This window comes from Vulpes vulpes, chromosome 11 (assembly GCF_048418805.1).
Source record: "Vulpes vulpes isolate BD-2025 chromosome 11, VulVul3, whole genome shotgun sequence".
Classification (NCBI taxonomy): domain Eukaryota; kingdom Metazoa; phylum Chordata; class Mammalia; order Carnivora; family Canidae; genus Vulpes; species Vulpes vulpes.
This window is the reverse complement of record NC_132790.1, coordinates 61,117,618-61,134,414: the sequence shown is the minus strand read 5'-3', so window position 1 is coordinate 61,134,414 and position 16,797 is coordinate 61,117,618. Positions and strand designations below refer to the sequence as shown.

General features: G+C 43.5%; 1 long non-coding RNA gene across 1 annotated transcript; it reads left to right on the top strand.

The window, feature by feature from the left end:
• The first annotated feature begins 2,776 nt into the window (after positions 1 to 2,776).
• Positions 2,777 to 9,983, top strand: LOC140594523 (uncharacterized). The gene is made up of 3 exons (XR_011995389.1): positions 2,777 to 3,151; positions 8,338 to 8,529; positions 9,173 to 9,983. It is a non-coding gene; the product is annotated as an uncharacterized lncRNA (long non-coding RNA).
• Positions 9,984 to 16,797: the final 6,814 nt, after the last annotated feature.

The window sequence follows — 16,797 nt, the reverse complement described above, 5'->3', positions numbered from 1 at the left end:
GATGACCCCTTGCTATTAAGGCCTTTTCTTATATTAACTTTATTTTTTTTTTCTTATATTAACTTTAAAAAGAATGTCTTAGTTTAGAAAGATTTGAGGCATGGCAACAGAGTCTATCACTTACCTCTTTGGCGTTTCTTTCTTTCTTTTACACAAATTTTATTCTGAGGAAAGATTTCTTTTTAACTCTGTTTGATTTTGAGCAGTCCAGTCCTAAGTAAGTCAATCAAGCACAACTGTGGGGAGAGTGCTAGAGGTTCACAAAAATCCATTCTCCTCCTTTCTCATACACAGCAGCAGGACTGACATTGGGCATGAGCACCAAGAAACATCTCTGGGACCAAGTGTGGGCCAAGGGGAGGGAGTGAAAGTATCAATTCCAGGTGATCCCCACACACAAGAGAAGACATCTTTCATCTTTTGAGCTCATAAGCTGAAACACAGATGTCAACATGCTGATGACTTGGCTTTGACCATGGAACCAAGAACCATGGAGTAATAGGATGGAGAAAACCGAGGTTTTGAGATGACCATGAAGAGCAGAGCTGCTGCCCCTCATTTGCCTCAAGACTGCTATGTGAGAGAGAAAACACAGTCTTTTTAAAGTCACAATTTACTGGAGGTATTTTCGGCATAGCAGCTTAAACTTTACCCTAATATAAGAGCCCATTCCAAAACAAATGAATCAATCAACAGAAAATCAGAAATTTGGAAGCAACATAGTTCAGGTGAGGAGTGAAGCCTGCAGGATCAGAACCTTTAGGTGAGTATAAAATGGAGGGAGACCAAGGGCAGAGGCCATCCAGGATCTGGGAATATCTACAGAAGGCTGGCCATGATTTTGGTGGCAATAGTGAGAACATTTTTATACTGGAAACAGTGAGGAGAAAGATACTGGGTGAAGGGGAGGATAGAATGCTGGCATTTCAATGCAAGAAGATTTTCCCATATGAGACCTGCGTGTACTGGAAGTGGGGGCTGAAGTCAATAGCGTAGAGGGGAAGTTGTTCTGTTGTGAAGAAGGCAAAACATGAGAAATCATCCTGGGAGAAGACGTCTTTGCAGTCACTGAGGAGGAGGGTAGGAATGATCCAGTAGGTCTTTTGAAAAATATATCTTTTATTGGTCATGCACTAACCTTGATCTATGCTAAGGGAGGGGGAAATAGACACCTAACAACCTTCCACATTAAAGTTAATGGGGAATCTCCTATAAAGTCTAAGGGCAGAATATGGCATGATGAATCTGTATGATTATTTCATGAAGCTTCCCAAAGATAAATAAGGCTCTTAAGAGACGTGTTTATTGGTGAACAATTTATATCAGTGTACGTAGCATCAGCTGGAATGTAATACACAATTGCTGAGGATAAGGCGGGAAACGATTACCAAGTTTGGCTCCAGCTGGCGCTGCCCCCGTGGGAATGCAGTAAATAACTGCCGAATCACAATGAAGATAAATTGGTGCACTGGGTGAACACTTCCAGAGAGCCCGCACGTACCTCTTTCCTCTCTTTAAGGAGCTGGTATTGCCTGGCCCTCGGGGGAAGCAGCAAGGCTTCCCTCGAAGACCAGTCTGGAGGCCAGGTCATCATCTTTGGCAGGAGGAAAGGAGCCATGCCCCACTTCTCCAGGGTCCTATCCAGGCACCTGTGCAAGCCTGTTTCACTGGAGGGACTGGGCTTCCATCTTCTCCATAGCCCTGTGGGTGCCCACAGCTGGAAAAGATCCGTCCACTTTTCTTCTCTCTGCATCTTCCATGTTCTGTCATTCCATAGGGACATTCCTATGGTTTTATTCTTCACCCCCCCCAAATATGTCTCTGTCTTCTGTGGTTTGGCTTTTACTCCCTGACTCTGCAGAGGCTGCTGTTGTTATCAATGCCCAGTGTGGTGGTCAATAAACATATGGGCTGGGAAGTGGGCCTGCTTGGGTAGATATCTTGGTCATGCCATGTGAGGACTTCAGTGTCAATAGATACCCAGAGAACAGAACACTCAAGGTTATGGATAGTTTCCAATGCATTCCCATGAGATGAAGGCTGGAAAAAGTGCCCAATTGATTTGGTGTTTTGGGAGGTAATCAATGACTTTAATTAACAATGGAAAACAGTTATCCAATGTTTCTGCATCTTAGACATCAAGCTAAACTTTGTATTTATGTTTTTCAGGTAATCTTTAAAACACCTCTTCAATTAATAATACCTAACATTTATTGAGTGATTAACATGTGTCATGGGTCAGCTAACTCAATCCTCAGCTCTTTATGTCTACTTATCTCACTGTGAACTCCATGAGGGCAGAAATTGGCTCTAGTTTTTTCCTTATATTCCGACATGCTGGAACACTATAGGTATATTACAGGTACCCAGTAAATTCTTTTTCAAAAGAATGGGTACATGGAAAAATGGATTGGGATCCAGCTGAGATTAGGTCCTAAGAGGCAATGGGTTTTTCCACCCTCATTATTTGGGTGCGTGTGCAGGGGTCTGTCTTCTTAGGTGAAAGTTTCTAGAAGAATTAAAAAAGACTATGAGATACAAGATACAGAAAATGGGGTGAAAAATGAATGTTAGCCTCTACCTGGTTAGGATTCTTCAAGGTAACCTGAATTGAAGAGGGTGGGGCAGGAGCAAGGACCATTTTGGGGAAGCCAGAAGTAGATACTATTAGGACTTATGTTAAACCAGTTGTGGTATATTATTTGTCACAACAATTATTCCTCAACCATGCCTCTTTGCAATACGACTTTGCCGGTCTTCCCTTCAGGAGGTGAAGTCTCTCTACTTCTTGAATCTGAGTTGGCCTTCTGACTTACTTTAGCCAATAGAAATTGGCAGAAGTGACACCCTTCCAGTTCTGAGCCTATGACTCAAAAGGCTTTTTTCTCTTGAAAACCTGTACAGTCATGTGAATGAGCCCCAGGCTAGCCTGCTGGATGAAGACAGACCAAGTGGACCAGAGGAGCTAAGTCAGCCCAGCTGTCGGGGCAGGCCTCAGAGACATGAGAGACCAGGAAATGTCAACAAAGCCAACCAACAGCTGACCCATGTCTGCCTTCAGGTGCATGAGGCAGCTAAGCCAAGAACAGAAGGACCACCTGCTGAGCCCAGTCCCAGTTGCCAGGACACAGTATCATGAACTGGATTAATGGTATGGTTTTAGGCCACTTAGTTTGGGGTTGTTTGTTATACAGGTATAGATAACTAATACATCATTTAACAAAATTTGGGTGGAGGGTGGGAATCTGAGTATCAGAGAAAGCAGTGTGTGTCCCTTACTCCACACTCAACTTTCACTGCAAACAAATGCCATTATTTTTTTACACTTAACTTGCCCAGGTGTTGCTGGAAAGATTTTTTTTTCTTCTTTTTTAAAGATTTATTTATGAGAGAGAGAGAGAGAGAGAGAGAGTACACATGGAGGGAGGGGCAGAGGGAAAGAATTTCCAGCAGACTCCACACTGAGCATGGAACAAAATGAAGGGCTCAGTCCCACAATGCACAAGATCATGACCTGAGCTGAAACCAAGAGTCGGCACTCAGCTGACTGAGCCACTCAGGCACCCCATAGGGGAATATATCTGGCTAATGTCTAGTCAGTGGCAGAGCCAATAAATCAGTTCATCTACATCCTGTCTGCAAAGGCTTAGTTCCGGAGCCCCCTGCATCTTTGGACATTAGCCCCAAGGAAAGCCAGCATCCATGGCTACAGTGCCCACAAACGACATTTGTCAGTTCCTGCTGCTAGCTCCCTGGAGGTGTGCAGTGATGGGTGGGCACCAGAAGGTAAAGACTGTGGCACTGACTGACTATGGGACTTAAAGTCCTAGAGCCTGTTTCTTCATCAGTAAAATAGGGACAGTCCCGCTTGCCTCCTAGGGATTACTAGTAGGATGAAATGAAATAGTACATGTGTGGAGCCTATCTCATTATAGGATTGGGGTGAGTAGTGAGGGAAATCATGCAAGGGTGGGACCTAGCATAACTGACCTTGGGAAAGATGTCTTCCCCCACATGAATGAGGAGATAATCCTGGTGCGCCCTTGCCAGCCATAAGCCTAATGTACAATGATCTCTGAGCCATTGGAGGAGGCCCGGGGCAGGGGAGACTTCCCCTTTGCCTCAGAAATCATGTGCCTTGCCGTGGAGCCCTCCTTTAAAGACTTAGCTGACGCCCCGATCAGGACGGGGCTGTACTCTTGGCAAAACTTCTCTGTTCTTTGTGCTAGCAATGTAGTGTTTAGTGAATTTCTTCCTGTTTTTGAGCCCAGAAGTGATTGTGTTGGTGGCCAGGGCACGTGTTTTCCTCACAAGAGAACATGGGAGTGGGAATGGTTTGCTCATTTGCAGCCAGTTCCCTCCTGCCCCCCTCAGTCTGCACCTCCACCCGTCAGCAATGCTCCAATTCCTATGGGTCAGCAGGCTGGGCCCAGGGGTGTAGATTTATGTCTATCAGAAGTTTGATTGAGGGCTAGCAAGAGTCATTTGAGATGTGATGACAATCACAGGGCCAGACCCTACAGTTGTGGCTGCTGTTTCTTTTCACAGACTTTTCTCAGGAGCCTTCTGTCTTAAGCAGTTGCCAATACTTGCTAAAAAGCTTCATATTTCCCCATAGCCCTAGGAAACTTTTTTTTAAAAGGATTTTACTTATTTATTCATGAGAGACACAGAGAGGGAGAGAGGCACAGACACAGGCAGAGGGAGAAGGAGGCTCCATGCAGGGAGCCTGATATGGGACTTGATCCCAGGTCTTCAGGATCACATAGCCCTAGGACACTCTAAAGGAGAAAACATTCAGGCTTTGGGTCATCTACTTTTTTTTGTCACCCCTTCACATTCCATATTCTTCCAGAATTTTTGTACACACACACAGGCCCACACTGATATACATGCATACATACATATATGTATGTAGTTCTCCAAATATATGTGTGGGTATACATATGACAAGACAATACATGTATGCAAATGCATACATACATGTATATATGTAAAATGGATTGGACTGATTAGTGGCGTCTTGTTTTCACTTAATATATCAAAACATCTTTTCTGATCAGTAAACCTTTAGTAAAAGATGACAACCTGGTGCCATGGAGGGGAAGTCTTGCTTGACATCATCTTTTTCTTTTTTTAAAGATTCTATTAACTTATTCATGAGAGGCACAGAAAGAGAGAGGCAGAGACATAGGCAGAGGGAGAAGCAGGCTCCATGCAGGGAGCCTGATGTGGGACTCAATTCCTGGATTCCAGGATCATGCCCTGAGCCGAAGGCAGACGCTCAACTGCTAAGCCACCCAGGAGTCCCTACAGTATCTTTTCAAGAACTGAATTTGAATGTCTTAGGAAGGGGCATGTCTCCTTCGGTCCCTGACTGGCCCTGAGGGTGTTTGAGATGGCCATCTCAAGTTTGATATCCTTATTGATGATTATTAGTATCCTACCATATCAATCGTTATTTCTCAGTAGTAACTGGCATTTGGGATCAGGCAATTCCCTGTTTTCCTGGACCATTTTGTATACTGCAGGACACTTAGCATCTCTGACTTCTACTGACTCATGCCAGGAGTGTCCCTAGGTCAGTGTGACAACCCAAACTGACGCTGTGCATGGCCAAACAGTACCATCTATTACTATGGATTGTCCTTCATAAATATGTCTGAGTATAAAGATCATGCATTGTAGTTTATCTGGGGGCAGTCCCAGGCACTCTTGTAGTCCAGATGTACTTATTAATAGTACTGCTTTCCTCTCTGAAATGTCCTTGTTTGGGTGATAAACCATTTGGTCACTCTAGGATTGTATTTTGGAACTGGTTAGATTTGTCAGAGTTCTGGACAGGAGATGTTAGACATGCTACATGTGTTCAGTAGGTCTTCCCAGAATTAACCCATTTGTCTGATGGTGGATGGCTTCCACTGGGCAGTGCCATGGACATATTCTACTCCCTGCTCCAGGGCTCAACATCAGGGCATTCAGTGACAAGGGCACATTAAAAAAAAAAAAAAAAAAGAGTGAATAGATAATTGGCTTAAAGCCAGAACTAGATTGGAGAAACAGGATGTCTGGTGATCCCTTGAATTCAAGAAGACCCGGAACTTGCAAGGAGGGACAACTTCTTTTATCCACCCTCTGTGAAACCCCAAACAATGAGACAGGCTGTGAATATGTTATTAATGTTTATGTTATGCACTGTGAGGATATCTGTGCTTTACAAGTAAAGATTAATAATTTCTCACTGAAATAACTTTTGCCTCTGTAGGGGTAAAACCACTCCTGTTGAGAAGGCATGGCCTAGAGAGTTCAGCTCAGGACTGACGTTTTATAGACTAAATCCAGAGAAAGGAAAGGGAGTAGGACCTCAGTGTGTCAAGGGCTTCAGGGCCCTCTCACCCTCTCCACCTTGGAAACTGGCATTTTCCCTGAGCCCATCCACAGGTGGAAGGTCAGCTTTGTTTGCAACCCCCAGCCATGGGTAATAGAGATCACTCAGGCCAGAGCCAGAACTCAGGGTTCCCAAGTCTTGGGCTAGAGCTCACCACTTTAGTCTCTTCTGTCTGGATTTCTTCCTAAGATGCTTAAACCTCCATTCCCATTTACATCTCAAAGATGGAATAGGTTTGTTTGGAAGGACCAAATGTCTCAGAGAGAAGGCTCCCAGAAGCTTCAGGATGTGTGTTCAATAGTCACGTACAAGGCAAACATGGTGGAGTGAGACTCTTTCTATGGGCTGGTTGGAGAGATAGATTCCATCGTATTTGACTTTAGAAACTTTGTAATTGACCTCCTCATGAGAGGACACATGCTTCACTCACGCTGGGCTCCAGAAAGATTTTCCCCAGGAGTCACGCCTGGGAGCAGCTGGTTATCTGGGATATGGAAGAGGATTCACCCCAAACCTCCTGAATGCAAAGGAGCTGGGTTCTCAACATGGAAGATAGCTGGAGCTGACCTGGCTGCAGACCCCTGCTTCTGCCTAATGCTGTTTCCAGCTGGATCCTTAAGCATTTAAAGCCAGCCCCATGCAGGAAATGTGTCTTGTGTTGAAAGCTGAGGTTCTTGCTATTGTTCATTCTTATTTATGGCCTTTTATGGGATTGGTGCTCCTTTAAAGAGACCTGTCAGCTATTCCTTGTGGGCAGCTCTGTTTATTGACACACAATATGCTCTGTGTTAGTTATGCATGAATCATCGGCATTACTACAATCTGGAAGACCACAAAATTTTATAAGAGGTGGTGCCTTTCCTTCTATCAGGTTTCTCAAATGTCCCCTTAGAACTTGCTCATCTGACCTCACTTTGGATTCATGCTTTTCACTAGGAATGGTGTATTGCTACTGGATTTTAAAATTAAAACTATTCTGAATATATGTGGTAAGAAATATTTTAGGGACCATTTCCATGTTAGTATCAATAGTAATCTACATAATATTATTTATTGGTTTCTATGGGCCAGATCTATGCTGAGCACTTCCATGAACAAACTCATTTAATCCTCATAGCTATATTGTGATATATGAATTCCCTCCATGATAAAACCGAGGCTCAAAGAAGTGAAGTAACTTGATCATGAGTACACAGCTGCTGAATGCCAGAGTATTATACTGGCTCAGAGAACTCAGAGGAAGAGTGCCCCATTTACCTGTTCTTTCTGAGATAGAAAGAACTTTTAGCATGTCTGCTTACCAGGAATGCAGCAGGAGGTCACAAAGTCAGATCTGGATGTGAGTAGCAGCACCTACCCTGCCTATATTAAGTATATAAAGATTGAATCTACAATCTGCATGACTAAGGTCTTTATAATTGTAGGTTGTGATGGCTTTTATAAAAGATGGCCTAACATATATACATACCTCTCCCTACATGTCTATATACAACACACACATACATACACATGCACACATGCAGTGTTGATAGGCTTATATCGGGTTGCTCACAGTTGGACGAGCTGTTTTTGGGATTAGGATTTCTGGATTGGAAGAGGCCTAGGAGATCACCACATTTACAAATGAGGACAACAAAGTTTGGTGAGAGATTTCTTTGTTACTTTCCCCAGGGCCAGCAAAATGACAGTGAGGGTAGGCAGAAACCAAAAGAGTTGTAACATGTAAATGTGATGTTAGAAACTTGGATCATCTGCGAGAGGAAGACAGTCCAGATTGGGAGAGGAGCATACTGGAACCAGAGAGATAATCATAATGGTGGGAGGAGTGGGAAGGGACTGTTCAGGGGGCTGCACAGTGCTATCTGAAAGGCAGGGTATTCAGAAAGCTTTACACCTGAGTTGACCTGATGCCATTTCTTCTTCGTGTGTCCTCATTTTTCTTTCCATAGGCAATGTATAGTGCTCCATGGCTGCATATCTATGGGTAATTTGGTTTCGCTGTGTTCAGGGAGGCTGGCTTAAGAGTATACACTTGACATCTTGCCAGGACGCTGAATTTTGAAGTGTATTAGAAGGTATCTCCAAGGGGAAGTCAACTTTCAAGACTAAAAGTGGCCTGCACTGAGTCCACCAAGTCTCAGGTAAGATGAGAGTAAAGGGTTTGATTCTCAAAGGAGGTCAGGGCCATTTGGTCTTTATAGAGATGACTTCAGGAGCCAAATTCTATACTAATCTCACCCACAATCCTCCCGCACTCCACATCGTCTACCCATTCTTCCCTCAGATGCTGAGTTGACCTCATACTCATCTTTCTCCATCTTCCTGCAAATGCCTGGTTCCAGTCCAAACTAGATGAAAGAGTACTAACAAATAATCCAAGTCCACAGCTGACAAAACAACCCACAGCACACGTCCTGTGCCCAGATGGGGACTGGGGTCAACTGTGTCATCTGTCTTTATGAAAGAGAGCATGTCATTATGCTAATTACAGTGTACTGGGCTTTACTGGGAACCAAAAATAGAGATATGTGGCTTCTAGGGACAGGCACCAACATTCCTTTGGCTTCCTTTGCTATGTGATTTTTGAAAGAAATCTTTGCCATGATTAGAAAAGGTGGGGAGGGGGCTTCCAGAAGATATGCTGCCTTAGGCATTTTGGGAAGGGCAGGTGCATATGACCTATGCCACTGTCACATTTTGCCCTCTTCATGATGCTGTTCCCTGTGGTCATGTGTGATTGCAAAAGAAATAAAACAGGCAACCCCACTCTGTCTTCTACTCCAGCCTTTCGATTTCCAGGCTCTTTACATCTCTTAATGAGGAGTTGCACGCCACAACCCAGCTTGGGTGGGCCCCAGAGACGTTTTCCCTGGAGAAGAAATTGGAGAGAGTTTCATGCTGACTCTGCAACAGGATGAGAGAAGGAATTAGCATTTATTGAGCTCCCGCTGTGTGCTCTTCTGCGCCAGATGCTTTTGCTGAACACCGCAAAATCTCTGGAAGGTAAATGAAGAATTGAAAGCTCTGGATAAAGAAGCCAAGGGTGGAGCTGGATTCTGGGGCCAAGTCTGTTCACTCCAAGCTCAAGTTTTTCCTGTGTATATCCACTGCAGAAAGAACAGACTTCTTAGTGGCTTAGCTGCCTGTGTGATATCTCTTGGGAGATACAGTGGAAGTGCAATGGGACAGGACAGGAAACATTCTTACTATTTCTGTTCTTAGGTAGGCATAATCAACTGATGTTCACAAACTCAAATGCCTTTGGTGGCTTGGTGAGATGTGTAAATGTGAGTGAAGTATGGTGAATAGGGAGTTGGGGGGACAGATCTATAATGGAACCAGGGCACAGACGTCCCATCAGAAGACATCAGCATTCACATTTTTAAAGACATTGTTGGCCAAACCAAACATGTCTGTGAACCAATCAGGACCAAGGACTGCCATTTCAGGACTGCTAATTCAGATGCCCCTCTAAGAGTCAAAGGCATTGTGTAATGTTTGATTTCTTCATTTTTTTAAAGGAGAATAAATTTGTTACCTACACAAATTAAAAACTATATATGCATGCATGCAGAAATACACATGTATATGTGTGTATTATATATTTATATATATCTTGAGTGGAAGGAATATGATGAGTGTTACATTATTATTTGTACTTTCTCTTCAAATTCCTTTTACATATTAAAAGAAAATATAGCATGTGAGAACTAAAAGCCTTAGTGCTTTAATCTAACTTACTCATTTTATAGATTAAAAGAACTGAGGTCCAGAGAGAAAAAATCTTCTCAGTTTCACATAGCTGCTGGGAGAGCCAGACCTGGGCCCCTGAGTCCTTGTCCATCATCCCTTTCACTACAGGCTCATCCATGCAGAAGTGTGTATGCTAGACAGGAGTCAAAACAACATGAATGGATATACTTGCAGCAATGTTTTACACTGCTTTAAGGTCAAGTCTAGGCAGTGTGACTATGTCCAGTTGGCAGAGGAGGACCAACAGAATTTGCTTTGAGGCCTCCTGGCTAAGTGCACTGTATGAGGGAGTAAAGATGTGAGCCTGGTGTTCTAACACAAACCCACTTGGCTTGGGTTATTTATCTGCTATGAGAGTCTAAGTGGAGCTACCCTAAGGAGGATGTCCTTGGTCTGAGAACGGAGCAATGGAGTCTTTTCTCTGAACGGAGCAAGAGGTTCTGAGTGGACAAGTGAAGGGGGAATTTTCTTTAAACGAAATTTAAAACCCCACACCCACTGGGCTGAAATTTGTTCTGACTCTAGATGAAAGGTGCTTTGAATTCCTTGGGAAAAGAATCAGAATATTAGAGCTGGAAAGAACTATGAAGAATAACCAGTCAAATTCCTCATTACCAATAGGTAAAGGTGCAAGAAAGGAAGGCATGATCATCCTTAGAGTGTGTGAGTTCTGGGAAAATAGTTTATGCAGGGTCCCTGTCTATATAAAAAATTTGAAACAATAATAAGAAATTATAATTTTAGAATAATACAATACATATTATAATAATAATAAAATTATAATTAGGAAATAAAATCATTTTCTAATAAGGATATTATAAAATTCATGGACCCATATAAGGCATAGTAATTTATCAGTGAAGATTTGGAATAATGAGTATAGAAGAGGCACATGTGTATTTGTTTGTTGTCCTGTCAGTGCATGTGAATATTCTTTGTGGACTCCAGGCATTGTGTCTTCCTTTTTTGGTTCATGAACCATCTCTTCACGTTCTTTATTGTGAAATACGCCTGGGTAATTTAGTATCTCCTACTATGAGAAAAATATAGCAACACTCATAGTGCTATGTCTCCTTGGAACCTCTTTGCATTGAAACAAAATAGATCTTCTTGTTTCTGTGGTTCCTTAATGCCATCTATTTAATGCTGGTCTTATCATTACTCATGGCATTGCATCATGTTCTGTGCTACTTGTGAATAATGGCTTCCAGTGACTCTCTCAGAGATTGTGACTGTGCTTCATTGATGATGATCACTGTATCAGTCAGGGTCAAAGAAAAAGAATCAGTAGGATATGTATACATTAAGAAATTTATCAGTTATGCAATTGTGAGAGCTGGATAAGCAAGTATGAACTCCATCGGGAAGACTGTTGGGAAGGTGGGCTGGAACTTGTAGGCATGAGCCAACACTCCTATTCACAGGCAGAATTTCTTCTTCAGGAAAGCCTCAGTTCTGCACTTAAAGCCTTTCAACCGATTGGATGAGGCCCATTTGGATCTCAGGATAATCTTCACATGAAGTGAATTTATTAGAGATGTTTATCATATCTATTTAGATTAATATTTACTTGAAGATGTGGGACTGTTGCCATGTCAAGATGGCACATAAAACTGACCATCACAATTATAAATGCAAATTTTACTTAGAATATTCTGGAAAATATGAATGATACCTCATTTTCTGATCATGCTAAATTTACTGTCTAGAATTTTAATGTTTTTTTTTAATTTTTATTTATTTATGATAGTCACAGAGAGAGAGAGAGAGAGGCAGAGACATAGGCAGAAGGAGAAGCAGACTCCATGCACCGAGAGCCCGACGTGGGATTCGATCCCGGGTCTCCAGGATCACGCCCCAGGCCAAAGGCAGGCGCTAAACCGCTGCGCCACCTGGGGTTCCCCTGTTTAGAATTTTATAGCATAAATGTAGAAGAACATGTCCTCCAACTATATCTTCTACTGAATTCTCTAGGCTGTAATCACTGCATTTCTAAACTGTTATCACTCTCAATGTTGATTGTACCCCTGCTTTCCACACTAGCAGGTAGGCCAAGGCTCATTCATGGAGCTATTAGCACAAAGTATAGTCATCTGTTCTCCAGTATCAATTAACACTGACCTGAAAAGACACAATGTCACTACATTGATTGATGGGAAGAAAGGACATTGATCCAATACACCTATTGGTTTTGTGGAGTAACAGCTTGAAACTCTTGGAAGAGATAGGTGCAGCCAACTGTAGAGGGAGCAGAGCCTGCGGTAGGTAAGGGGCAACTGTCCTATGTACCCATGGCAGAGGGTTCACAAAGTAAAATATCTCTGCTACCCTCAGGAACTATAGACTAGACATGGCACTGTGGTCAGAACACAACTGAGTTAGAGCCCAGGGGCACATGCACAGGGCCCAGAGCCAAGAGTTGATGGTGAGCTATTGTAAGCCCAGAGCCCTGACCTCATCTTGTGTCTGATGGGTTGAGAATCACCTCAAATCAGCATATCAGCACCATTCTGGCAGCCCAATCTCATGCAATGCCTCAATAGAAATACCACGTCAGCCAGCAGGGGCAGTCTGCTTATCAGGTCACCCTAGGACAACCTCATATACATGAGTCCTGATGTCCCTCAGGGCATTAAGTCAACACTATCCATGGGATAGGTCAGAGGGCATTTTGACAGGAGAAATGGGGATGAGGCCCACATGGATCCCAATCTGTGCTTAGGACACCTTGCTGAAATAGTAGTGTTGGCCCTGGCTGGTTCCAAGTACATAAGTGTTCTTAGGAATGCTTTGAGAAAGATATTCCAAAGCAAGGGGAGCAGAGTGGGGTGCCAAGGCATAGGGATTGGAGTAGGGACTCCACTTGCTTGCCCAGATCTGAGAGTGGTGTCCGAGGAAGAAAATTGTTTAGGATCACACAGCTGGTTGCTGGCAAACCTGTGGTGTCGGTGAGGTGTGACCAAGAAAGTTGCTACTAGTAATTATTAAGGAACTGAAGCTTATAAATGCTTCACTAAAAAAGTAGGACAGATGTAATCCCTATGAAATCCCCACTGTTACTTGTATTGGTATGCTTTCTTGAGACTCAGAAAATGAGGGCTAGCCCAATGGGAATGTAATCCGGCTATATCTATGAGGGTTTTCTAGAGCTAGGTAAGGAAGGAGTGGCCCATTGGGTATACTGGCCTAGAATGTCAGTCTACAGACGGTGCTAAGACACTAAACCATCACTAAAGTGTAACATAATGGAGAAAGCTGCAGTTTCCAGAGTTCCTGCAGGGCCAACAGTCCATATGTGCTCCAGGGATGGAGGTGTAGAAGTGGTGAAGAGTTCAAGGGGCAAGCAAAACAAATACACACAAAATCCAGAAAACATCAAGGTTGTTGAGAATATAGAGCACCTGATATTCTCAAACACTGCTGATGGGAGTATGACTTGGCACAATCTTCTTTTCTCTGCCTCTTGAGAAGGTGCCTTTTTGAGAGTCAGAGAGAATAAGGACCAAGGGAACATGAGTTACCTGGATATCTGTCTTCATAGTCTAACAAGAGAAACTTGCAGAAACATCCATTTCATTTGTTTTCTGTGTTGCTCATCTTTATAGCACCAATTTCTCTCATATTTTAGGCATTGTCATATTATAAAACAGTGATGGGAGACCCCTTCCTGTGGTGTTCCACACAGATCCATGCCCATTCTGTTATGCTAATCTGATTATGCTATAGCCCTAAGACCTTCTGCATCTCTAGTCTAGGATTAGATGTAGTTTCCTGTGCCTGGTGTCCAAGGCCACATATGGCCTGTTCTGGCTCTTTTTCCAGCTACATTTACCATTGTTGCTAGGTGATGGACTTCATGTGGAAAGCAGGAGTATACTAGACACCTGGTGCTATAAAGATGAGCATGATAAAGTGTCAGTCCAGGTGGTGGACTAATAAGCAAACTGACAACTCTATGTGCAGGGTATCAGAGAAGAAGCAGGACTATTTAAGTGCTCAAGGGGAGGGAGAGCTAGTGGTAGAAATTTAAAACATTGACTATGAACAGAGAGAATGGAGAGACCTGATCTTGGAGTCTTACAGAGCCTGGGGCTTAGGGTTACTAGCTGAATGCCACTTTCTGAGTCTTGTTCTCTATTTTTTTCAAATGAGGAAATGTATTCTTGTTCTATTCCCTTCACAGAACGATTTTGTAGGATTTAGATGACAAGCAATAAGCATTCTAGAAATGGAAAGCATAATTGAGGGTAGGGAGCTGGCAGGCTCTGCCTTTAGGAAATCTGACCTAAGAAGGTAGAAATCCAGTTCCATTTGTGCATAGAATCACATGACTCTAGTTAGGCTCTGCTACCCTGTTATGCAAAATCACCATAGAGGTGGAGATAATACTAGTGGGTGCATAGTTTTAGCCCTTGACACCCAGAATGCAACAGATGATTTAAGGGGTAAACAGCGTGGCCCATCTGCAGAGGTTGGCTGGCATCCTGTTTTGTTTGTGGTTCCCCTGTAACCTCAGGATGAAGGGCCACTGCAACAATCAGAGCCAGTATTGATTGTGTTTGTATTTAAACACTTAGAGACTAAGGAATTGACTGCTGGATGATTCCTGATGCTTTATGACAGGTGTGGCTCAGGGACCACTCCTTCAAGGCTGGGAGCATCATCTACTGCTGTAAAACAGCTCAATCATTTCTCATCCCTGGCATCCTCACTGCTCTACTGGCTCCTCTCTCTCTCCTCTCTTACACACTAGTGCTGCCAGGAATGGCTCTCAATACCGTGAGCCTTAGGCTGCCAGAGTCAGAGTTAAGAATAGCCCCGACATTTATGGGATGTCTTTTAGAGTACTAGCATGGTTATCTCATTACCAACTTTTCAAAATAGATGTTATTGGTCCCATCTTACAGATGAATATGCTGAAGCTGAGGGTAACCACGTGGGGGACCCAAGTCAGCCTCACTTCACTCCCTACAGAATGGGCTAGAAGGAGAGGGGGAAGGGGATAGAAAATAGAACTGCTCTTGGAGTGGAATAAATTAGAGGCTGGGAACAATGTTTCAGGGGTCCACAAGGCCATACTTGAGATGACTCAAGATGCAATAAGTGGGAAGAAGGGGTAAGAAGAGAGTAGGTAGTTTTGTCCTAAGCTGCTTTAAAACAAAGGCCCTGGAGAACAGACATAAAAGAGTCTGCATACATCTACCTCATCTATACACATATCACCTGTAGGTTACTATGTGGAATTCTTTGATTTCCTTGGGGATGGCAGAACTGGATATGTCTCTAAAAAGGTCCTGGACATATTCAAGATACTTCAGAAAAAGAGCTGAGTAGCCTGGATCTCAGCAAGTCAGGAAGAGGGTCCAGAGTTCTGGGTCTCTGGTCCAGGGCCACTTATACCTGTCCCTTCAATCCCTGTCACACACTTAGTCCCTCTTGGGCATTCTAGCAGTTGGGTTCTACTCTCTTTTAGTCTGAAGATGATCAGATAGTCCCAGGCTCATGTGTTAAGGAGCCTTTGTGGGTAGGGGCTGGCAGGGCTCACCGACCGTGGGGAAGAAAAAGAGTGGGAGCATCCCCAAAGGGATTTGGACAGGCTTTCAACAATTCTGCTGTGTGGTAAGCATGAGCTTACACAGGATTCCACCTCATTTTGTTGGCTTAGATTAAGCCAAATTCACAAGCACTGGATACGTGACCCTAGGCTATAATGGCCAAGATGGACAAGACATGCTCACCAGTAACCATCGGGCACTGCAGAACAGCATAAAAAACTCAGAAAAAGATCCTAACAAAGGACTGAGGGAATCTGAGGGAAGAAATGGATCAACATAACAATTGCTCCTTCAGTAATTCAGCAGACATTGGCCAAATCTTACCCTTCTCTAGTTGCTGAGGAAATCAATATAAAACACACATCCTTGTCATCAGGGAATCACAATGTATGCTTACAAAGACACAGACCATTATCAAGGAGTTAGAAAAATTTGAGAATAGATGCATGCCCAGGGGACTCTAATACCTAATCCATATGAGGAAGAGGAGGCTCCTTGGAGGGTGTGACCTTTGAATTAAGTCTTGATGGACCAAGAATGAGTAGACCCTAGTGCTTGGCATGTCCTGCGAGCTACAAGCAATGAGACATGGTGTGTCTGTACAGTGGGTGTTTACGTGTTGGGGACAGAGGCTGGGTGGGGAAAGGAGATGCAACTGAGAAGCGATCAGAATGTAGCATAGATGTATCGCGTCCCCTAGTGCTTTGAAGACTCGGAGGAGCCAGTGAAGGAAAAGGTGGTGGATTCCACATGCATTCCAGTAGTGTTGCTCTGACTAGAATGGAGCCTGGGCTAGGGGAAGGCGTCCCAGTAATGCAGGCAAGAAGCCATGAGGGCCTCATGAGTCATGGCTTGCACTGGCCTCAGATTTAGAAATATAGGACTGCAGGTGACTCGAGGAGGCACTCATAGGGAGAGGCCTTGTGAGCTTCAGGCCGTGGCTTGATTCCATTGCAATGTGGTCGTATCAGTCATAGTTCTTAGCTATAGGCTTCAGAAGCCAACCTTTGCTGATTGAGGCAGAAGAGAATCTGATGAAAAGGACACCAGGTGCCTAGAGAATTAATACTGAGACAAATGACCGAGCTGGAGAATAACAGC